General features: G+C 37.6%; 1 pseudogene; it reads left to right on the top strand.

Moving 5' to 3' along the window:
- The first annotated feature begins 343 nt into the window (after positions 1–343).
- Positions 344–12532, top strand: LOC149206576 (monooxygenase 2-like; annotated as a pseudogene).
- Positions 12533–22799: the final 10267 nt, after the last annotated feature.

The raw sequence follows: 22799 nt of genomic DNA, 5'->3' as shown, positions 1-22799 counted from the left end.
CACTTGCCTCTTGAATCCATAATTTACATTTTGTGTTTAGTGACTAGTTGATATATTCAAACTATTATTTGTGTATGCAGACTACTATGGAGGGCTCTCGATGTTCTCAGTGTTGCAGAGTCCCTTCACATGAAGCATCCGCAGTTACAGGGGTATTGTCATTACATCATTCAATTTGATCCTCTGTACTTTACCTACAGCTACTCTTCCCACTATAATTTAGCTTCTTGTATGCCAATTTAGAGGGCACAGGTGACTTCCTTCCCTTTAGCATTAACCAAATAGCTCTCGTACACCAGCTTTGGAAAATGGTAAGTACGAAAACATAACTCTTGGCTGATAAATGTCTCGGAAAGCATCCAAAACCATAGCAAACATAAATGTAGAAATTATAAAATCTCGTCGTATTATTGTTTCTGCCCTCATGCATTCAGCATTTGATTGCCAAAACAATAAGACCACAATGGCCAACACACAACTTATCTCAAGGCATGTAGCATTGCATTTAGAGTAGAAGCTATAAGGAGACTCACAATTTAAAGTAAGCTACTTTATCTGTTCATTAGGAATTACTCAATTATACTCTTTATTTATCTGTATGCTCCAAACCCTGCATTCTAGCACTTGCCTCATGAATTCATAAGTTGCATTCTTTGTTTAGTGACTAGTTGATATATTCAAACTATTATTTGTGTATGTAGACTACTATGGAGGGCTCTCGATGTTCTCGGTGTTGCAAAGTCCCTTCGCCTGAAGCATCCGCAGTTATAGGGGTATTGTCATTACGTCATTTAATTTGATCCTCTGTACTTTACCTCTAGCTGCTCTTCCCACTATAATTTAGCTTCTTGTATGCCAATTTACAGGGCACAGGTTACTTCCTTCCCTTCAGCATTTACCAAACAACTCTCATACACTGGCTTTGGATAATGGTAAGTATGCCAGCATAACTCTTGGTTGATAAATGTCTCGGAAGGCATGCAAGACCATAGCAAACATAGATGTAGAGATTGTAAAATCTCAACATATTATTGTTTCTGCAGCTAAGAGATTGCTTTAGCACTCCCTCATTGCCACTATGACATGATGTACTTTCTATCCCATTAACTATTACCAAACAACTCTCGTACACCGGCTTTGGAAAATGGTAAGTATGCTAGCATAACTCTTGGCTGATAAATGTCTTGGAAAGCACGCAAGACCATAGGAAACATAGATGTAGAAATTGTAAAAGTTCACTCTATTATTGTTTCTACCCTCATGCATTTAGGATTTGATCGCCAAAACAATAAGACCACAATGGCCAACACACAACTTATCTCAAGGCATGCAGCGTTGCGTTTAGAGTAGAAGATATAAGGAGACTCACAATTTAAAGTAAGCTACTTTAGCTGCTCATTAGGAATTACTCAATTATACTCTTTATTTGTCTGTATGCTCTAAACCTTGCATTCTAGCACTTACCTCATGAATTCATAAGTTACATTCTTTGTTTAGTGACTAGTCAATATATTCAAACTATCATCTGTGTATGCAGACTACTATGGAGGGCTCTCGATGTTCTCGGTGTTGCAAAGTCCCTTCTCCTGAAGCATCCCCAGTTACAGGGGCATTGTCATTATATCATTCAATTTAATCCTCTGTACTTTACCTCCAGCTGCTCTTCCCACTATAATTTAGCTTCTTGGATGCCAATTTAGAGGGCACAGGTGACTTCCTTCCCTTTAGCATTTACCAAACAGCTCTCGTACACTAGCTTTGGAAAATGGTAAGTACGCCAGCATAACTCTTGGCTGATAAATGTCTCGGAAAGCATGCAAGACCATAGTAAACATAGATGTAGAAATTGTAAAAGCTCACCGTATTATTGTTTCTGCCCTCATGCATTCAGGATTTGATCACCAAAACAATAAGACCACAATGGCCAACACACAACTTATCTCAAGGCATGCAACGTTGCATTTAGAGTAATAGGTTTTTAGTTTTATAGTTTATAGGGGGCTGATATAGGTGCACCCAGTGGACAGTTAGAAAAATGCCCATATTCATTTGAATATTTTCAAGATTACAATAACCGTAGGGCTCACTAGAGGGGTCTTCCATGGCAGATAGTCCATGCCATGCTAGAATATGGACTCCTAAAAGGTGTGAGCCCTAAGTTTTTTTTTTTTTTTTAACACTAGGACAATCGGTAACTGGTGAGAGTTATCCTGGGCAGGCCCAGGATCAAATCCAACTGGCTGCCACTATAAACCTAGGCTAGGTGCAGCAACCTGCAAGCCACACATAGCAAGAACTTATGCCTCAACAAGAGCCGAGACGTCCACTCTGGGGTCGCCTACTCTTCTAGCCAAGACACAACAGGCCATGTACTCAACGAGATTTGAACCTCCGTCTCGTGGGTTTCACCCAACGAAACTTACCGTTAAACCCCATATCACTGTACATGAACCCTAAGTTTAACCAATAGAAATTCAAAATCATATAAGCCAATTCTTATTGGGCACAACATTCTTAACATTATTTGCAATCAGAGCACCTATGAAACCTAGTATCCAAAAACAACATAATAAAATAGAGGAGAAAAAATATGGCTATCCATATTGATATCAAGTAGCTTTTTATTTCGCATCTAGACAGTACCTTAAACTTCTATTTTAAACACAAATCTCACTTACATTGGATTTTTTCTTGATTTTCCCATTTTGTTATCCAATGCTTCTCGTTTTAAATCCCTCACTTTTTAGTCTGGTTGGTTCTTTCAGATTAATGCTTCTGCTTCTCTGTTTCAGCTTTAATGCTTCATCTGCTCCTTCTTTGTCTAGGGTATACCTATTTGTATTCTTTATTTCTGCTCCTGGTCATTTCTACATCTAGGAGATGGCTTCAGCAGTCCCTCATTGTCACTATGACATGATGTGCTTTCTATCCAATTAACTATTTTGGTCATCTTTTTTTCACATGCTTTGTAATACTAAGTACTTTTCCTGTCTATCAATGGAAATCATGAAGTTCGATGCATGCAAAGCAGTGTGCTTCTAGATACCCTTGCAAAAGAATTGGCTCTAAGAACGATCAGATTGAATGCTAAAGTTGTTTCCATTAAACAGTCTACATATTATTCTTTAAATATAGTAAAACTGGGAGATGGAACGCTTATCAAAGCTAAGGTAGCATCTTAAATCCAAACTTCTGACTCCCATTTGAAGTAGTAAAACTTGGGCATAAATTAGGGGTGATTTTAGGGGTGAATGTTCGCCCTTTGGCGAAATTAAGGGGTTTTAAATTTTTAGTGGGCAAAAATTTTGTATCATAGTACATTTTTACAAATCACCTCAAATAGCCCACCTTATTTTAAGGGAGAGGGTAAAAAAGGTAAATTTAGCGCTTGAAATCAGGAGTTACAACCTTCCATTCGCCCATTTTGAAGAATAGGTTTTACTTAAGTGAATCCATTCGCCCATTTTCAAGAATAGGTTTTATTTAAGTGAATCCTATGGGCCAAAGGCCCAAATACCATAAATATAAAAGAGGTATGGTAAATTAATAAAAATATAAAATAAATGAGAGGTATGGTAAATAAATAAAGCATTTTTTATTCTTACTCCATAAGTCACCTTATATACATGCAATGGTGTAAACAAATAAAAATATAAGTAAAGTGGAGGTATGGGAAATAAATAAAACGTCTTTTTATACTTACTCAAAAGGTATGGTAAATAAATAAAAATATAAATAAACTAGACACATGGTAAATAAATAAAACCTCTTTTTATATTTAGTCCATAACCCTCGTTCTATTTATGAAGGCTCAAGAAAGAGGTTTTATTTAAGTGGATCGTATGGGCCAAATACCATATTTGTAAAAGAGGTATGGTAAATTAATAAAAATATAAATAAGGGAGAGGTATGGTAAACAAATAAAACATTTTTTTTATATTTACTCCATAGGTCACCTTGTATTTATGAATGGTATAGTAAATTAATAAAAATATAAATAAACGAGAGGTATGGTAAACAAATAAAACATTTTTTTGTATTTACTCCATAAGTTACCTTATATTTATACTATGGGACAAATACCATGGACTAGATTGTTATTAATACCATGCAAAAAAACATTATAAAATGGCACATGGTATTGACCCATGGTATTCACTTGGAATGTAGCCTATTTAAATGGGGGAATTAAACCAGCATAGATCCATCTTTACTCTGGATCTACTAAGCAAACTAGCATAGAGTGAAAAAATATTTGATCCGATCAAGAGTAAAAATGGATGTTGTAATTTAATGTATGTTAAACATTTTAGCTTGGTTAAAATAAAAATAAAATAAAAATCAACTATTAATTTTATTAATTTTATAAATTACTAATAGTAATTTTTAACCTCCAGGTTTATGATAACCCATGGTATTGACCTATGGTATTCATGTGAGCATAGACTATTTAAAGGGGAAATTCTATCTTAGGTCCATCTTAATTCTGGGTCTACCAAGTGCTCAGAGGGATAAATAGATTTCATCCCCCTAAGAGTGGTAGATGTGGAGTTAAGATGGATATAGGTTGGTTTTTATGATAATGAAGATATTAAATAGACTTAGGAAATTATATTGTAAAAACATCTTAAGGTGAATGGTTAAATCATAGACATTGGACAAGTATATTTGTATACTTCTGTTTTAAACTGAAACAAATTCAGGGCTAAAAGGAATGGATTGATTGCACTAGTCATCCTTCTATAACTTTCCAACATATGCTCGAGTAAACTGATTGTAATTTGGGTAATTTTTCTAATTGCAAATGGGAACATACTTGTGTATTGCCAGGGTAGTTACGAGGTCCCTAGAAGTGGAGTAAACAAATTGTAATTTGGGTAATTTTTCTAATTGCAAATAGGAACATACTTGTGTATTGGCAAGGTGGTTACGAGGTCCCTAGAAGTGATGAATTTGAATTTTTCTTGGTTTTATATATAGTATTAGGTTTTTCCTCATGCTTTCTGTGAATGGCACGGGTGAATTTTATCCTACACCCACTAGGTTATGGATATGTAATTTCGGTAATTTTGATTTCAAAAGATATTTTAAAGAAATGCAATGATTTCATTTTTGTATTCAATAAACACAAGATTTTATAATTGAGTAAAATATTCGCCATGCCTGGTGAGAGATTCGTCAAAAAATTATATATACATATCATATTATTGATAAAATCGCCTTCCATTTTTCCTATATACCATGGAGAATCGCCCATTTATTATACATGTAAATTTAGGGGGGGTTCTTAAAATTTTCCCTGGCGTAAATTTAGTAATGAATTGAATCCCCTCTTGCTAAACAAAGGTAATATTAATAACCCATATGCACTGGTTTCTATGAGACAGGAATTTCTGTGGTGGTTTCTCTCATACACGAGTACTAGATGTCATTTTGTATTTGAGATAAAACAACAGGGGTCTGTTGAATGCAAGTTTTATCATTAAATTTATCTTCTATGTTATCATGTTTCTCTCAACCATTTGGAATTGTTTTCTACTCACAGGTACTGATAGGTTGTGATGGAGGGAATTCCGTAGTCGTTGAATGGCTGGGTCTTCTAGCACCTAGTCTTTCTAGGGGATCTGCTATTAGGGGATTGGCAACGTACCGTGAAGGATATAAGTTTGGGCCAAAGGCACAACTATTTTGGGGAGAACATTTGTGGGCAGGTTTTGTTCCATGCAATGAGAAGGATGTTTACTGGTTCACAACCCGGAGTTCACTTCCTTGTGGTATAATATTATAGCACCCTTTGTTATAATTGTTCTATGGATCATGTGTAGGTGCAGGAAATCATCAATCTTAAAAAAAGATTCTTCAAAAATCATTGAAACTTTCTATTATATTCCTTTCAGATAATTTTGAACAACTGCGTTGCGTTTGAATTTTTTATCTTGATATTATAATCCTCATATAGTAGTCACAAGCTCTGTGCACTATTTGACAGAAAATAACAAGAATATAAGGCATGCCTAATTGGATGTGTTGCAGATTCAGATATTGGATGTGATCCAAAGAGTATATTGGAAAATGCATTGGAAATACTTCGAGACTATCCAGAGGAGATTCTAGATATAGTAAAGAAAACTCAAATAAACACTTTAACATTAACGTACTCAGCTTGAGGTGGCCATGGGCAGTGTTATTCAGAAAACTATGTAAGGGAAATGTCTGTGTTGCAGGGGATGTAATGCATCCTATGACTCCAGACTTAGTACAAGGTGGATGTTCTACACTTGAGGATGTAGTGGTGCTAGGAAGGTGCTTGGGAGAAGCAATGACAATCGCAAATGGTCTAGAAGAAGGCAAAAGAATTGAAGAAGCACTGAAGAAATATGTGGAGGAGAGGAGATGGAGAGAATTTGGGCTATTAAGTGGAGCATATATAACAGGAATAGTGCAACAAGGATCTGGGCAGCCCAACAAAAAATTACAAATATTAGATCCAATTTTTGGTGGTTCTGTAGTTTGGTCTACAGTCTTTACCATAAATATGCCCATGGACAAAACTTCAAATATGATTTTCTTCATCAATGGGCATATCTTGGGTTGTGTAAATTAGAAAGATAATATAATGCCTTAAGTGTTAAGGGAAATTTTTTTATTTCCCCTTTCTTTTTCCTTACCTTCTTAAAATCAATTTTCTGATTAAATCACTCTAGGAGATTCAACCACCATTAATTGCTTATACTTATTTTTTGGGATTCTAGGAACTGAATCTTTTCCTTAATATGAAGAATCTTATTCATGCCTTGTCATAATTCTCTTTGTTGGATCCTTTAGTAGAGGAGCGGTCTCTTGGGACTTTATGAAAGTAGTGTTTTTCGTCATCCTCTGCAGGTGTAGTAGACACTTGTTTATTGGAGCACTGTACATTTGAGCTTTTGGGGTGCCTTTTCAACCTTTTGTTTAAAAAGGTCCTACATGGATTTAAACTTGGATCGATCCCAAGAGAACTTTCGACTTATCAATTCTATTTTCCTGTGTTGATATGTATGTAGTGTGGGCTCAATAGCAACACCTTTTAACCTCAATATCAACGACAATGGAGTAACTATGAGCCCTTTTTTGGTTCCTTTTTATCAGCACTCTATTTTACTCATTTATGTCTCTTTGTTTTGAATTTTAATTTAATTTAGTTTTGAATTTATAGACAGACTATGTTATTGGTTGTTTTGATCAATACTGGTTTGCTTTTCCTGCTTCTATTGGCATTTTCCTTGTTGAATTGGCGAGGGTTCTGTATTTTTCCACTTATATTTATTTGAATTTTAATTTAGTTAAATTTTGAATTTATAGATAGACTTTGCTATTGGTTGTTTTGATCAATATTGGTTTGCTTTTCCTATTTCTGTTGGCATTTTCCTGATTGAATTGGCGAGGGTTCCATGTTTTTCCACTTCTATTTATTTGTTTCCTTCTTATTTACTGATTGGGATTTTGTTTGTTGTAGTATTCATGGGCAATGTGAAGTTATCATGTTTGATGTTACTACATGATTGACTTACAATAATGTCCCAACATGGCACAGAGATCTTTGCAGGTATCTCTTTTTCAATGGGGTTGGATCTCTAAGTAGAAATGAAGGTTCCTTAATTGTGTGGTGGCACAAATGCTTGAACCGAATAGCTAAATATCTTTGTGAATTTCAGGGTGTGTGAAAACATTCCTATTGTTCTTTGTGGAAACAAGGTTGATGTGAAGAATAGGCAAGTGAAAGCTAAGCAAGTTACTTTTCATAGAAATAAGAACCTTCAGTACTACGAGATATCTACAAAAAGTAACTACAACTTTGAGAAGCCATTCCTGTACTTGGCACGGAAGCTCTCAGGGTGTGCCTTTAATCTAGTTTCTGATGCTCCCTAATATGAATGTTATATTAAAAAATTTGCATTGATTCTATAATGGGTTATTTTTATAGGGATCTAAACCTTGATTTTGTGAAGTCACCTGCTCTTGCTCCTCCTGAGGTTCAGATAGACCTTGCAACCCAGCAACAGTAAGTAGAATGCTATTTTCTTATTAATTTTTGTTAACTGTTATTGAAATAATTTGTTCCATTTCTAAAAGATTGAAACTTTGGCTTACAATCTTTTATGTTGTCAAGTATGAGGCAGAACTTGTAGCAACTATGGCCTAACCCCTTCCAGATGACGATGATGATGCTTTTGAATAGCTTTGTTAAGATGCTTTTGCATATTTAGGGATTGGCGGATTCACTTAGTTTTGTATCATTGGATTTTTCTCTTGAGTTCCGACATTTAATTCCGATTTGTATTTGGGGCTTAGAATAGCATTATCGCATCTCTCTATATGTGATTTGGGTACTGTGCAGATGTTTTCATTGGTGGAGTTGGCTAAGCTATCTTGGTTCAACTGCATTACAGAGCTATTTTTATATGCTAAGACATTTTTTTCCGTTATATATTCTTGCACATTTTGCACAAGAACTTTTTGTACTCTTCAAATATTTCAAGAACGATCAAGTGCCTTTCGTTGTGTATTGTTGGGGGAAATACTAGTTGCGATGATTGTTTCTTGTAATATATTATGGCTTGTTAAAACTTTCTCTGAAAATTCTAGCTATGTCTGAGGATTTATTTTAACTCTGAAATTGGTTTACATAGTTGATAACTGTGGCCATCAAGCCTGCATGAGTACTCTTGTGGGTATGTTGTCTGTCGAACACATAAAGGTATTGCCATTTCATTAATTGGGCTCTTGATTGATTTCTGCATAAAGATTCGCATTGTCTAAATCTAAAGCCATTTCCATTCAACAGTCTACAAATTCTTCTTTAACTATAGTAAAACTGGGAGATGGAACACTTATCAAAGCTAAGGTAGCATCTTAAATCCAAACTTTTGACTCCCATTTGAAGTAGTAAAACTTCGATGTAAATTTAGTAATGAATTGAATCCCCTCTTGCTAAATAAAGGTAATATTAATAACCCATATGCGCTAGTTTCTATCAGACATGAATTTCTGTGGTGGTTTCTCTCATACATGAGTACTATTTGTGAACTTTGAATGTGAAACTACTTTGAAAGAACATTCAAAATGATTTTATTTATTTATTTTCAAATAGTTTTTTATATTGTCTCTAAGAGTCAATAGTTTGAATTATGGACATATAGTCTCTATAGAGACAATATGTTTTTAATCTCAGCTATTGTCTCTAAAAAGACAAAAAATGTAATTGTCTCTAAAGAGACACAAATGAAGTTGTCTCTAGAGAGACAAATCAAATTGTCTCTAGAGAGACAAATCAAATTGTCTCTTAATAGACAATAATTCTTGTCTTTATAGAGATAATAATAATATGTGTTCTATATTGTATTTATAGAGACTAATTTTTGAGACATTATATTTTGAGACACCCGCTTAGAGACAATATTTAAGACAATACACAAGTTTCTTTTTGTATTAAGTTAAGACAATTGACTCAAATATTGTCTTAAAACCCCCATACATGTAGTAGTGAAACAGGAAATTTAGTTGATCCTTTCTATTTTTTCCACATTAGGCCTTGAATATGTTGTTTTCATTTCTACATTTCATATAATTAAACTTGGAATTGGACATAAATGGGAGATTCTCAAATGTATCTATTTATTGAGTCTCTCATTCATGAGTAGGATAAGCTCATCAAAACGGGTTCATTAAAGTCTCCAAATGCACATGCACTTGCCATGCATGAGAAAGGAAAGTTCAACTCGAAACCAAATCAGCAATCCAAAGGCAAAGGAAAGGCAAGAGATCCACATCCAAGAAAGGGAGGAAATCCAAAACATCCAGATGGTTCTTCTAGCTCCAAGGGTAAGAATGGAACTAAAGTAAACTCCAAGTGTCCTTATTGTAATAGAGGTTATCATTATGAATCCTCTTGCATGGAAAGGACTATTTATCTCATGACAAAGATTCTTCAACAAAATAATCTTGGTCCTCACATTGAAAGTGCCAAGAAAAAGATGGAGGAAACACCCTTAGAAACAAGGGGTAATGGTCATGCTTTGATTGCCCCTCATTCCAGACCGCAAGAATGGATCATCAATTTAGGATCTTCACATCATATGGCTTCTTTAAAGGAATCCTTTTCTTTTCTACATGCATACTTTGGACCTCCTATTCACATGGGGGGAATTCCGTAGTTGAAGGAAATGGACAAGGAAGAGTGTGATTCGAATATGGAAGTTTTGAGAATGTCTTGCATATTCCAAGACTCCTTATGAATCTTCTTCCAGTGTATGAGATGACACACACAGGCACCAGAAGGAAAGTGGAATTTACCCCTAATTCCATAAAGGTTTACGATATGAAAATGAACTTGAAGATTGAATCTCGGAAGTTAAATGATCAATCTCGTCTATATACATTTTCTGATTTTGTTCCTCAATCAGATTCTATTTTGCTACTTATGAATGCAAATGAACAAAGTGGGATTGGCATGAGAGATTTGGGCACTTTAATTTCATATATATGCATCAACTTAGCAATAAAAGGATTATTAAATGATTGTCGACCATTGAATTTTCAAATGGTGTTTGTAATGGATGTGCTCTTGGAAATCATCCATAATACAAGTTCGAGAAGTGGCTGCCGAAGAGCATCTTCACCTTTAGAGATTTTACATAGTGATCTCATGGGTCTATTTATTATACTTTAAATGAGAAAAGCATGATATGTGTTGCCATTTATAGATGATTACACGAGATTCACTTGGGTTTACTTCTTGAAATTCAAGTCTGAAGTTTTTCAACATCTAAATATTTTCAAAGAAGACATAAAAAATTAGTTTGGAAAATGCATCAAGATACTCCAAACATATAATGGGAAGGAATATGTTAACAAAAATATCAAAAACATTTGTAATGAAGTAAGCATATAGTTTCGGCATACAATTCCTTACACTTCGCATCAAAATGTGGTGGCTAAAAGGAAGAATAGATATTTGAAAGATATGGCCAATTGCATGTTGCATGAAAGATATCTTTCATCAAAATTATGGGTTGAAGCTATCAAGTGTGCCCCATACATCCAAAATATATATCATCGTAAATATGTTATGAGAAAAACACCTTTTGAGGCTTGGGCTGGCATGCAACCAGAAGTTAGTCATTTCTATATTTTCAGATCTCGAGCATGGGCTCACATTCCTACAAAGAATAGAAAGGCTTTGGAGCCTCAATGTAATGCATGCATGTTTGTTGGATATTCTGATGAATTTAAAGGGTACAAATTTCTTGATATCAACACTGAAGTGCTCCTTATTGCAAGGAGTGTAAATTTTGACGAAGATGCTTTTCATGAACCACTAGATGAACCTGTTACAAAGTTTTTTTCACCATTAATTAATAAGTATGCATATGAAACTTCAGATCAGAATTTTGATCTAGATGATCCTTTTCCTCCGACACTTTTTGGACCACCAGTTGTTGAAATCGAGATCATACTTCCTTATGTAGTTCAGAAGTTTCTTGACCGCTTTTAGCACAAAAATAACATAGCATGAGTGATATCCTAGATGATCCTACCACTATATCTCATTTTGAGGAAGATCCACAAGAACTCTTCATTATCGATCCATGCATGCACATCCACACTTATATGATGCATTCACATGATCCATAGACTTATTCGGAAGAATTTGGGCATCCTGAATGGGAAGCAACTATGGATAAGGAATACACCTCTCTCATTGAGAACCAGACTTGGGATCTAGTTCGACTACCTTCCAATTGTAAACTTGTGAGCTACAAGTGGGTTTACTTGACGAGGAAAGTAGAAGATGGACAAGTTAGCCTATATAAGGCATGGTTGGTGGTGAAATGTTTTTAGTAGGTACACGGCATTGAATATGATGAGACTTTTTCTTTAGTGGAAAAAATGGATTCCATTCAGCCAGCTCTCTCCATTGTAGCAACAAGAGGATGTGAGGTGCATCATATGGATGTAAAGATTTTCTTTCATCATGCGACCTTGAGGAGGAAATATACATGGATCATCCACAAGGATACGTGAAAAATTCATCTCTGGTATGTAAACTAAAGAAGTCTCTCTATTGCGTTAAGCAGGCATCTAGAGTGTGGTATGCAAAGATGGATTCTTATTTGTTATCTCAAGATTTAGTACACTAAAAATATGATTCGAACGTTTATTTTTTGAAGAAAATTGACTCCTTGTTGATCATATTACTCTACGCAAATCATCTTTTGATAACAGGTACTTCAAGTTCTGTCACTAGTCAGATTAACACTGCAATGCATAAGCAGTTTTCTATGACATACACGAATTGCCAAATTTATTCCTTGGACTAGATATCAATAAAAGTGGTTCTTGGATGACTATTTATCAACAAAATTATGCTAGAGATATTTTGGAAGGATTTCGCATGAGTGACTACAAGCCAACATCCACACCTTTCTTATCAGGGACAAATCTTGAGAATGGAAAAGAAACACCATTGGTTGATTACACATTGTACCGTTAGCTTGTGGGAAGTCTTCTTTATCTCACTCACCCTCTTCTTGATATCTCATATGCCATAGGAGAAGTTTCTAGATACATGCAAGAGCCACTTAAGTTACACTAGAAAGCTGCAAGGTGCATCCTTCGATATGTCTAGGGGAAAATCACCTATGTGATTCATTATGCAGCAAATTTTTCTTTGGAACTCATTGTGTTCATCAATTCATGTTGGGATAGTGACAACATTGATAGAAACTCCACCTTAGGTTATGTACTTAGTTTGGGATCTGAACCAAATTATTTGTTGGTCAAGCAAGAAGCAAGCTACCATTTATTTATCATCAACAAATGTTGAGTACAAAGGAGCTGTTATAGACATTTTTGTGCCTTACAGCATGAAGCATGAAATGTCGATAATCTAAGGGATCCAAAGTCCCTAAACATGTTGTTCCTACCCCTAGAGGAACAAGGTCAGCAAACCACAGCACTAAAAATCAGTTCTCCACCTGAAAACACTAAAAAACAAGCTAATTCTGGATCATGTCAACTGCTCCACTGAGCATCTGCGCTGAATGTCAACTGCTCCACTCTGTACCTATGCTGAATGTCAAATCTAATGAAGGCTACCTCCGCTGGGCGAGATTGGCCAAGTGGCACAGTCATTCTGCAAGGTGTCAAATGCCCAGGAAGCTTCCAAAATGACACTTGGATCAGGGAATTCGCCTTGTGATGAGTAAGAGGATCTAGATCTCCAAGTGGAAGCAAGAAACTCCAAGTGGACTCAAGAACTGAAGTATAACTGAAGTGGGAGAGGACACTAGTCAGCTTCATGCCAAACTCAAGCTGACTCATCCTTTCTCCAAATCTCCTATATATAGAGCTCTCTCATGAGGTCTATAGAGGCTGGAATCTTGTGAATGTAAGGAAGTGCTGTTGGTTTGAGTATAGAACTATTGGGTGATTGCTTTGAGGGAGGTGAAGAGGAGATTTCTTTCTGCTGGGAGGTGTTGCTGGATTGGGCCTATTATGGTTGTAACACTCTCAGAACTTTACTTCTTCCATTAATAAAGCATTTGAGGTTTTTCTATATGCATGTGTCTTTGTGACGTATTGATGCTTGTATATTTGATTTATTCTAATCCTTGAATCAGTTATGGATGTATGCTTCTTGTAGTTTCCCTTTCTTGTGCTTTTGTAGGATCTTTGTGTAGCTGGGCCAGTGAAAGAGCAAGGAGCTGGGAGCAAGCAGCAAGGAGAGAAGATTGGATCAAACATTAGAGGAAGATAATGGTTAGTGGATCTCTTTCTCCCCTCTCTTACATCTCATAAAGAAGTAATCTTGAATAGCTTTGCATTCGGTTGTTGCTGAGGTACTATCACCCTTAGAGTGGGATAGGGTCATTCCGTATTGGATACTTTTCCCAACAACAAATTGGCGACTCCGCTGGGGAGCATATCTTGTTGGTTGTTTGTGTTTTTGCTATTCATTTCATAAACAAAGGGAGTACCGAATCGAACTGCATTTGGATCTTTCAAATGCAAAGTAGAGGGCAGCTACTCTAGCTCAGTTTCTGGGCAAGTTTATGGTTTGAAGAGTTGATCCACAAGGACTCTAATAAGCTCTTAGTGATAGCTTTTCATCCTCCTTGTCATCCCTTAGTGTGTCCTTGACTAATAGCTTCTGATTTGGCCAAAAACTTTGAATTTTTGAGCAATCTGTGACCCGGAAACCAAGAGAAACGAAAGTTTCGTTCTTCAGTGCAACTGCTGTGAAGGTTGTCTGCATTTCAGCGCAGTTCCCGAAGGGGCTACCTGCGTTGAAGGTCAAACAGACAGTGTCCCACCTGCACTGGACCAGTCTTGCCTTGTGCTACTGGGGGTTCCTGCTGTTTCTTGCCCTGTTTTCACCCTTGTTTTTGCTGCCTGTTACCAGTCAATGTGCCTATTTGAAATCAAATTTCCTTGCCACTATTCCGCCTCGGTTGTATAAAAAAACTGTGTTTGTTCTTTGTGTATTTCTTGTATCATTTACAGTTTCCCATAACGAAAGTGAACTAGTCTTGCTGTGGCCTCTTAGATCTAGACCTGTGATAAAGTGTCGTTTTGGTCTTAAGAGTTAGTTTGTTTGCTGTTCATAGCTGATTGAGCTTTTGCTTTCGTCATATGGTTTGAATTTATATATTTCTAGTGTCGAAACAAGTATATCTTAAGGTGTCTTTTGATTTTGGACAAGCTTGTTTGCTTTCACTTGAAATTGAATTCGAAATTATACAACAGCTTTCTTTTTGCATTACGCCAACATTAAGAAAGAGAAAATAAATACTTGCATTGTGCATGTGCATTATGACAGTTTGCATGTTGATTTAGGAAAAAGTGCATTAGTGTGTGCTCTATGATCTGTGTGAAAAGATGTTGTCTTTCTTTTCCCTCAGTAGTTAAGATTTTCAAAGTTGAAAGATTGAAAAGCTTGCTTATCATCTTAGACTGCATTTAGGAGTGTTACTATACATCTCGTGGTGATCCATAAAGGAAAACTGCTAAACAAGATCAACCTTAAAATAAATTGAATTTACATAACAATGCATTGAAACATAACGCAAACACATAGAGGTCTAAGCTAGAGACGTGTTCCGGCGTCGTTAAACGTGATATCTTAGCGTTGAGTGGTTGGGTGATTCCTCCACGGTGAAGCGATAAGTATCAATATGGACTTGTGCTGCCACGTACCGTCGCGTATATATTGGGAGACCCCTATAGGAACAAAGCCTTTATCCAATAGGAAACCGTGTCGGCCGCCCTACTGATCGCAATGCAGTGAACACAGCATTCACGAAGATCGACCACTCGTACCGTAAAACGTATTCTGTGGTTTTGCGAAAAGTTTGGCACACCCTCTGCATAGAACTCCAGAGCAGTTTCTTTTGGCCTTTTTCAAACTCTATAACTGAAAAAGTCCATCCGAGCATTTGTCACTTCGGGCTTGTTAAAACATCGAAGGAGACTAGAGTCATCTTTAACTTTTTCTTGACTCTTAAAAAGTGAAAAAGCAAGTTGTGTCTAAAGCGTCGTTATAAAATTTATTTTAAACGGAACATAATCACCTCCTATTCCCGCGTTGATCTGTAGGTTGAGAACATGGAACGCCCTAACCAAGGAATTCCACATGATGGAAATCCTAGTCCATTCTCCTCTTGGGGAGAAATTGGTGCGCCCCACATGGCCACATTGTCGCTTCCAGGACTGACAATTGGCCTGCCTATTTGGCTATTCTCAACTAATGTAGTTCATACCACCATGGTTCCTGAACAGTCGAGTCAACAGTTAGATGAGTCTAGAGCTGCCCACCAGCCTTCAACTTCCTATAACTCTTCCTCCAATCCTTCGTCTTCGCAAGGTAGAGCAGGCAAAAGCCAAGCTCCCATGGAGAAGAAGGAGAAGAAGAAGAAGGAGCCTAAGGCGACTGGGGGCAAACAAAAGACATCTAACAAAAATCCACACACAGCACAGACCGGGCCTAAATCGCCATGTGTCATATGTAGAGGAGACCACTTCCATAGAGATTGTCCCTGTATTCCCCGGATACTAAGGGACTGGTCCCCTCGGTTGCACAATTCGGGAGCATCAACCTCTGATAGCCATGTTGAATGCTTATCGTCAACCAGCGAAAGTGAAGGTTCAAGACAAACAGGGGGAATAAGATCCCCCTACAAACTATGTAAAGGCGATCACGCCATCCACCGTTGTCCCTTCTTAGACGAAGCGAAGAGAGTTTTGGAAGATCGTCCGGTTTCACCGTTGAGACTTCCTCCTGGATACAAAAAACTCGTGCCAAGTCCTTCGTTGGTTGAAAATATAGCTGGCCCGCTCAAGTGGTCAGCTGAAGCGTCAGTCATTGAAAATGAACCTACTGAATCCAGACCAGACGAAAGTCTAAAGGTCGATACGGCAGTTGACCTGGTTCTTCCTTCAGAGGTTTCATCCTCAAATGACACCGTCACTGAAGATTCATCTTCAAATGACACCCTCACTGAAGAGAATAAGGATGACACCATCCAGATTCTTTTCATCAACACCGACTCTGATGAGCATCAGGGCAATGCGCCCATTCCTTTATCGCAGGAAGGAACATCGTCAAGGTCATATCCGACCGTGTATTCGGTCCCACCACCAAGCAACCTGGTTGTATCCTTTGATTGGAACCAACTAGGCAGACCTCGGTTACCAGCCAGTATACCATTCAGAATCATAGTCCAAATTTACAGGATGGTAATGGCTGGAACCATCATTGATGAAGAGGCATCTGTGAGTATCCTTTCCTCTATTGCTTGGAAAGCACTGGGTTCCCCAGAGCTTTTGCTTGAGATAAGAAATCTCTCGGGTTTTGATAAAGGAACCAGTCGACCATTAGGGATCCTCCCCAATGTGCCTGTTACATTGAAAGGGAAGATCGTTCAGATGAACGTGATGGTTGTTCAAGGACCCTTGGATTATAACCTACTCCTCGGACGAGACTATATATATTGCATGGGAGCTATAGTATCCTCACTCTTTAGAGTAATGTGTTTTCCACACGAAGGAAGAATGGTCAAGCTCGTAGACCAACTTTCATTTCCGGGATCACGCATCGCAAATAGTCACATACCAACCCTCAATGGTCTATTCACCCAAGAAATGTCTCCACCCCCAGTCCTCCTTCCCGATGAGTGCGAGTGATTCGGAAAGATGGGACTGGAACCCAGGGGGCATGCATCCTGGTCTGCTTCGGGCAGAGGAAACCTTGGGTATAAGGTAGAATTTCCGCGAAAGAATATGACTAGTCCGTACCCCGTCCGTGGAAGGAAGAGGGGTTGTTCTAGAACAGGATTCTTTTGTCAAGGTTACTTGTTTGACAAAGAGTCATTCACCCTTGTCTATTTCGGTAGACATTGCCGAAGAAAGAGATTGATTTGCGGCAGCAAATAGAACCATCTTTGGGTAACCAGAAAGAGGCAAGCCTCACCCTTTAAAACAAATGTTTTATCGGATAAGTAGGGGCAGCCTTGAAATTATACCTTACACCTGGGGGCATGCAACCTTTTGGAGTGCAAGCAAGGGACGACTATTTCTTTTTTAAATTTTTAGGTCCTCCCTTTAAACCTGTAGGTCTAACCCTTTAAACTCGTAGGATTAGCCGTTTCCAAACTTGCATAAAGAAAGGATATGAGGAGCATAGCTTCGTGAGATAAAGCTCCATAAAAAATAGCTATCTCACAGGAGACATTTCTTATCTTATGACTGATATATCGAGCAGTTTTACCGCGGAATTTATGCTCGTTAAAAAATAGAAAAGCGAGATCCGAGCAGTTTTAGCGTCATAGTTCATGCTCGTTAAAAAATAAACATAAGCTTTTGAGCAAGTTTAAGCTCGTTAAAAAATGAACTTCCCGGTAAATAACCATCAAGAATGTACCCTGATCAACCGTAAAAAGACCTTGGTCGTGTTTTGCTGCAGCCACCACCTCCACCGTTCATTTGGCCGATCGTTTACCTCCATATGATTGTTTACCCATTTTGAGGAACAGCTGCGAAGAGTGATTTCACTTAGCCATCCTGATGACACTGCCGTGATTGGAAAATTCCAACCTGTACCTAGAATCTGCTGCTATCCCTGTTTATCACTCGTTCCTCAAAAGACGAGTCTTCTTTGAGCTCTTTTCATCTGACTCGTAAAATATGAAAAGTTTGCCGAGTTTTGGCCTTCCAGCTCGTTAAATTGACCGGAAGAGCTATCCCTCTTCTAGATTTTAATCTTTATGGACCTGAGGGATTATTGCACAAAAAGGTCGAGCGCTTGTTTTATTCGACTCATTAAAGTTATCGAAAACTCATCCCTTCTATATTGTTTTATACTTTTTCGGACTTAAGGGATTAGATGACGAAAAAGGAATTTTGGAGTTAACTTTTTGTACCTTTTCAGACTCTCTAAAAATGAAAAGGACCGAGTTTTCCTTGTCGTTAGACTCGTTAAAATGATTAAATAGCGACAAACTTGTCTTTAGACGAGAACGAGTTTCCCTATCGCTAGGCTCGTTAAAACATAGCGATGGGCTTGCCCGAAGGGCAGGTTATAGAACAAGCATATGTTATCCTCCTCAAGCTTGACAAAAATAAAGAGGTACTGGTCAGAAATGACTGGGGAAAAATTTGGAGAACCTCAAAGCTTTAATGGTAGCAAGTCGCTCTTGAACATGACACTCTGTCCTCCGTATCACATCGGGTTGGGTTGTTTCATTCACCGGTCTCATCACCATGGTCCTCGCCAAACCATCCACATTTGGGGTAATGCTACCGATCCATCACATCAGTGTCGTTATATGTTCAAGAGATGTTGTTCAGAAAGAGTCAACCGTGTCCCATCCACTGCCATACATTATCCTTCATCCACCCATGATCGCCACCCTGAATCATATTTCACAGATTGTTTTCACCTCCACTAAAATCATTAGCTCCGTTCTGTGTCACTGATGTGGGATTCATCAAGGCCCTCCTTTGACGGATCGCTTCTTGTCGACTTCAGCTCATTATCCAAGAAGTTGATCTAGGAACAACCCCCTCAGTACTTTGAAGCTTGCATGCCTCAATGGCAAGTTTCTCACTTCCGGCGACAGGTATACATCAATGACCTTCGACCAGAAGATTTTGCGTGGTGTTCGACGCCAAGTCCTTTATTCACACCACGTGAATTGTACTGCAGTACCTTGAGGGTCATTGTCATTATTGGTGATTCCTCTCGCGCTTGTTAACGGTTTACATTATTGACCGGTAATCAAGCGATGTCTTTCCATGTTCGACTTCAGCGCAATTCTCACATGGATCGACTTGTACTTAGAGTGAAGATCGAACGAGTTTGAAGACCCCGGATCTAGTTTCATCCATCCGGGCTGCGATATATATTCAGGAAATATAAAGACATTTGATATGTACATCATTACAGCAGATGATCATCCTACTCAAAGGATGATAATTTCAGCAGAGAATTATCAGTCTACCATCAGACGATCGTCTTTTCTATGTACCAAAATGAATTTATAAAGCTGAGCATGGGAATGCCCGTCTTAGCTAGATCATGAAAGCAGAATGAAAAATAATGTATTGTATTGTATTTTATTACAGGGCACCTCTCAGCGATTGAATGAACTTCGGATCCTCCTGATAAAGCATTTCACTCGATAAATGACCTCATACTTTAGGGGGCAACTGTTATAGACATTTTTGTGCCTTACAGCATGAAGCATGAAATGTCGATAATCTAAGGGATCCAAAGTCCCTAAACATGTTGTTCCTACCCCTAGAGGAACAAGGTCAGCAAACCAAAGCACTAAAAATCAGTTCTCCACCTGAAAACACTCAAAAACAAGCTAATTCTGGATCATGTCAACTGCTCCACTGAGCATCTACGCTGAATGTCAACTACTCCACTCTGTACCTGCGCTGAATGTCAAATCTAATGAAGGCTACCTGTGCTGGGCGAGATAGGCCAAGTGGCACAGTCATTCTGCAAGGTGTCAAATGCCCAGGAAGCTTCCAAAATGACACTTGGATCAGGGAATTCGCCTTGTGATGAGTAAGAGGATCTAGATCTCCAAGTGGAAGCAAGAAACTCCAAGTGGACTCAAGAACTGAAGTATAACTGATGTGGGAGAGGACACTAGTTAGCTTCATGCCAAACTCAAGCTGACTCATCCTTTCTCCAAATCTCCTATATATAGAGCTCTCTCATGAGGTCTATAGAGGTTGGAATCTTGTGAATGTAAGGAAGTGCTGTTGGTTTGAGTATAAAACTATTGGGTGATTGCTTTGAGGGAGGTGAAGAGGAGATTTCTTTCTGCTGGGAGGTGTTGCTAGATTGGGCCTATTATGGTTGTAACACTCTCAGAACTTTACTTCTTCCATTAATAAAGCATTTGAGGTTTTTCTATATGCATGTGTCTTTGTGGCGTATTGATGCTTGTATATTTGATTTATTCTAATCCTTGAATCAGTTATGGATGTATTCTTCTTGTAGTTTCCCTTTCTTGTGCTTTTGTAGGATCTTTGTGTAGCTGGGCCAGTGAAAGAGCAAGGAGCTGGGAGCAAGCAGCAAGGAGAGAAGATTGGATCAAATATTAGCGGAAGATAACGGTTAGTGGATCTCTTTCTCCCCTCTCTTACATCTCATAAAGAAGTAATCTTGAATAGCTTTGCATTCGGTTGTTGCTGAGGTACTATCACCCTTAGAGTGGGATAGGGTCATTCCGTATTGGATACTTTTCCCAACAACAGGAGCAGTCAATGTAACTATTCAAGAAATTTAGCTACAACATTTCCTATCTGAGCTTGGTATCAGTGTTCATCGTCCAACTGTCATCTGGCATGATAGTCAACATACACTTTAGCTTTGTAAAGATCAAGTTCAGCAACAAGAAACAAAACATATCGAGATCCACATGCACTTCATTAGAGAACTAATTCATGATGGGATAATTTATCTTTGGTATTTTCCCAGTTCTAAGCAGATTACCGATATCTTCACCAAGACTTTCACTGAGCATAAGTTTCGATTTCTACGTGATCATCTTAGGGTGAAGGAAACAATTGCCTAACAATTGTCTTCTCTCTATGTTTTGCATTATATTTTATAGGGGGTATTCTTCCCACCGTGTTTTCCCTCTTTCATTTTTTCATGCACTGTATATGGGTACATAAAATGACCTCGTTGTTGGGACTCATTCATTTTGTATCATACTCACCTAAGTTATGATTAAGCGGGGGTGTTGATGTACATGCACCTAGTTAGGCTTAATTAGCTTCAGTTCAACACCAATTATTGCATGTGATGTGCACTTGAATTTAGTTAGTTAACTCTAGTGCTTACATCTGGTGTTCAATTGGATTTAGTTAGTTAACTCGAGTACTTACATGTGGTGTGCACCTGGGTTTAGTTAGTTAACTCTAGTGCTTACATGTGGTGCATGTGCACATTAACAGAACATAAAGCACACTTAGATTTAGCTAGCTTTAATCATCTATATTTATTGCATGTAAAACTAAGCTTAACTTAGTTTCTTTATTTATTGGTTCTCAAACCAATATTGTGTAATCAAATTCATTCTCGATTCCAGTTTTCTTTTTCAATTTCTTGCAATTTTGTGCAATTATTCTTCAGCTAGATCCATATTTGTGATATAATAATTTAACATGATATCAGAGCTACAGGAGCTTGGGGAAGGTGAATCAAAAATATTTTGCAAGTTTGGAGATCAAAGAATTGGAAATTGTTTGGAGATTTCATTTGAAAATCAAAATATTGGAGAACTTCCACAATTGTTTCTATAGCTACAAGATAAAATAATGGAGTTCTCATCTTCATCTATTCTTACTCAGTATAACTACTTCTAGTGGAAGCCAAAGATTTTTCTTCAACTGAGAGGCAAAGGCTTGTATCAGATAGTTATGAATAAGGAAGTTGAACCAAATTATGCCATTAAAAAATCCAAATTCTTCAACTGGATCGACAAGACTTTTGGTATTATATTATTGTCTATATCTCTAGCATTACATTTCTATGTGGACACATGCAACACTGTGAATGAGGTATGGACAGTATTGTAGAATTTATTTGGAAATAAAGATGAGATGCGGGCTCATATTCTTGAAAATGAGCTAAATTCATTAGATCCAAACAACTTTGAGAACATTCAAGATTTTTTTATGAAATTCAAATCAATGCTTCTACAATTATATGATTGCGGGATTGATAAATTCAAACAATAAAGTCAATTGATCCTTTCTATTTTTTCCAACTTAGGTCTTGAATATGCTATTTTCATTTCTATATTTCATATAGTTAGACTTGCAACTGGAGATAAATGTAAAATTCCCAAACTTGACACGTTTATTGAGTCTCTCATTCATGAGTAGAATAAGCTCATCAAAATGGGTTCATTAAAGTCTCCAAATGAACATTCACTTGCCATGCATGAGAAATGAAAATTCACCCTCGAAACCAAATCAGCAATTCAAAGGCAATGGAAAGGCAAGAGATCCGGATCTAAGAAAGGCAAGAAATCCAAAACCTCCAGATGATTCTTATAGCTCCAAGGGTAAGAAGGGAAATAAAGGAAAGTAAAAGTGTCCTTATTGTAAAAGAGTTTATCATCCTGAATCCTCCAACATGCAGAGGAAAATTGATCTGATGGCAAAGACTCTTGAGTAAAATAATCTTGGTCATCACATTCCAAAAAGTGCCAAGAGGAAGATGGAGGGAAAAC

The sequence above is a fragment of the Pinus tabuliformis genome, chromosome 1_2 (genome assembly GCF_031772625.1).
Source record: "Pinus tabuliformis cultivar Carrire ecotype Pingquan chromosome 1_2, CPIR1, whole genome shotgun sequence".
Taxonomy (NCBI): domain Eukaryota; kingdom Viridiplantae; phylum Streptophyta; class Pinopsida; order Pinales; family Pinaceae; genus Pinus; species Pinus tabuliformis.
Note: the sequence above shows the minus strand (reverse complement) of the source record. Positions and strands in the feature narration are given on the sequence as shown.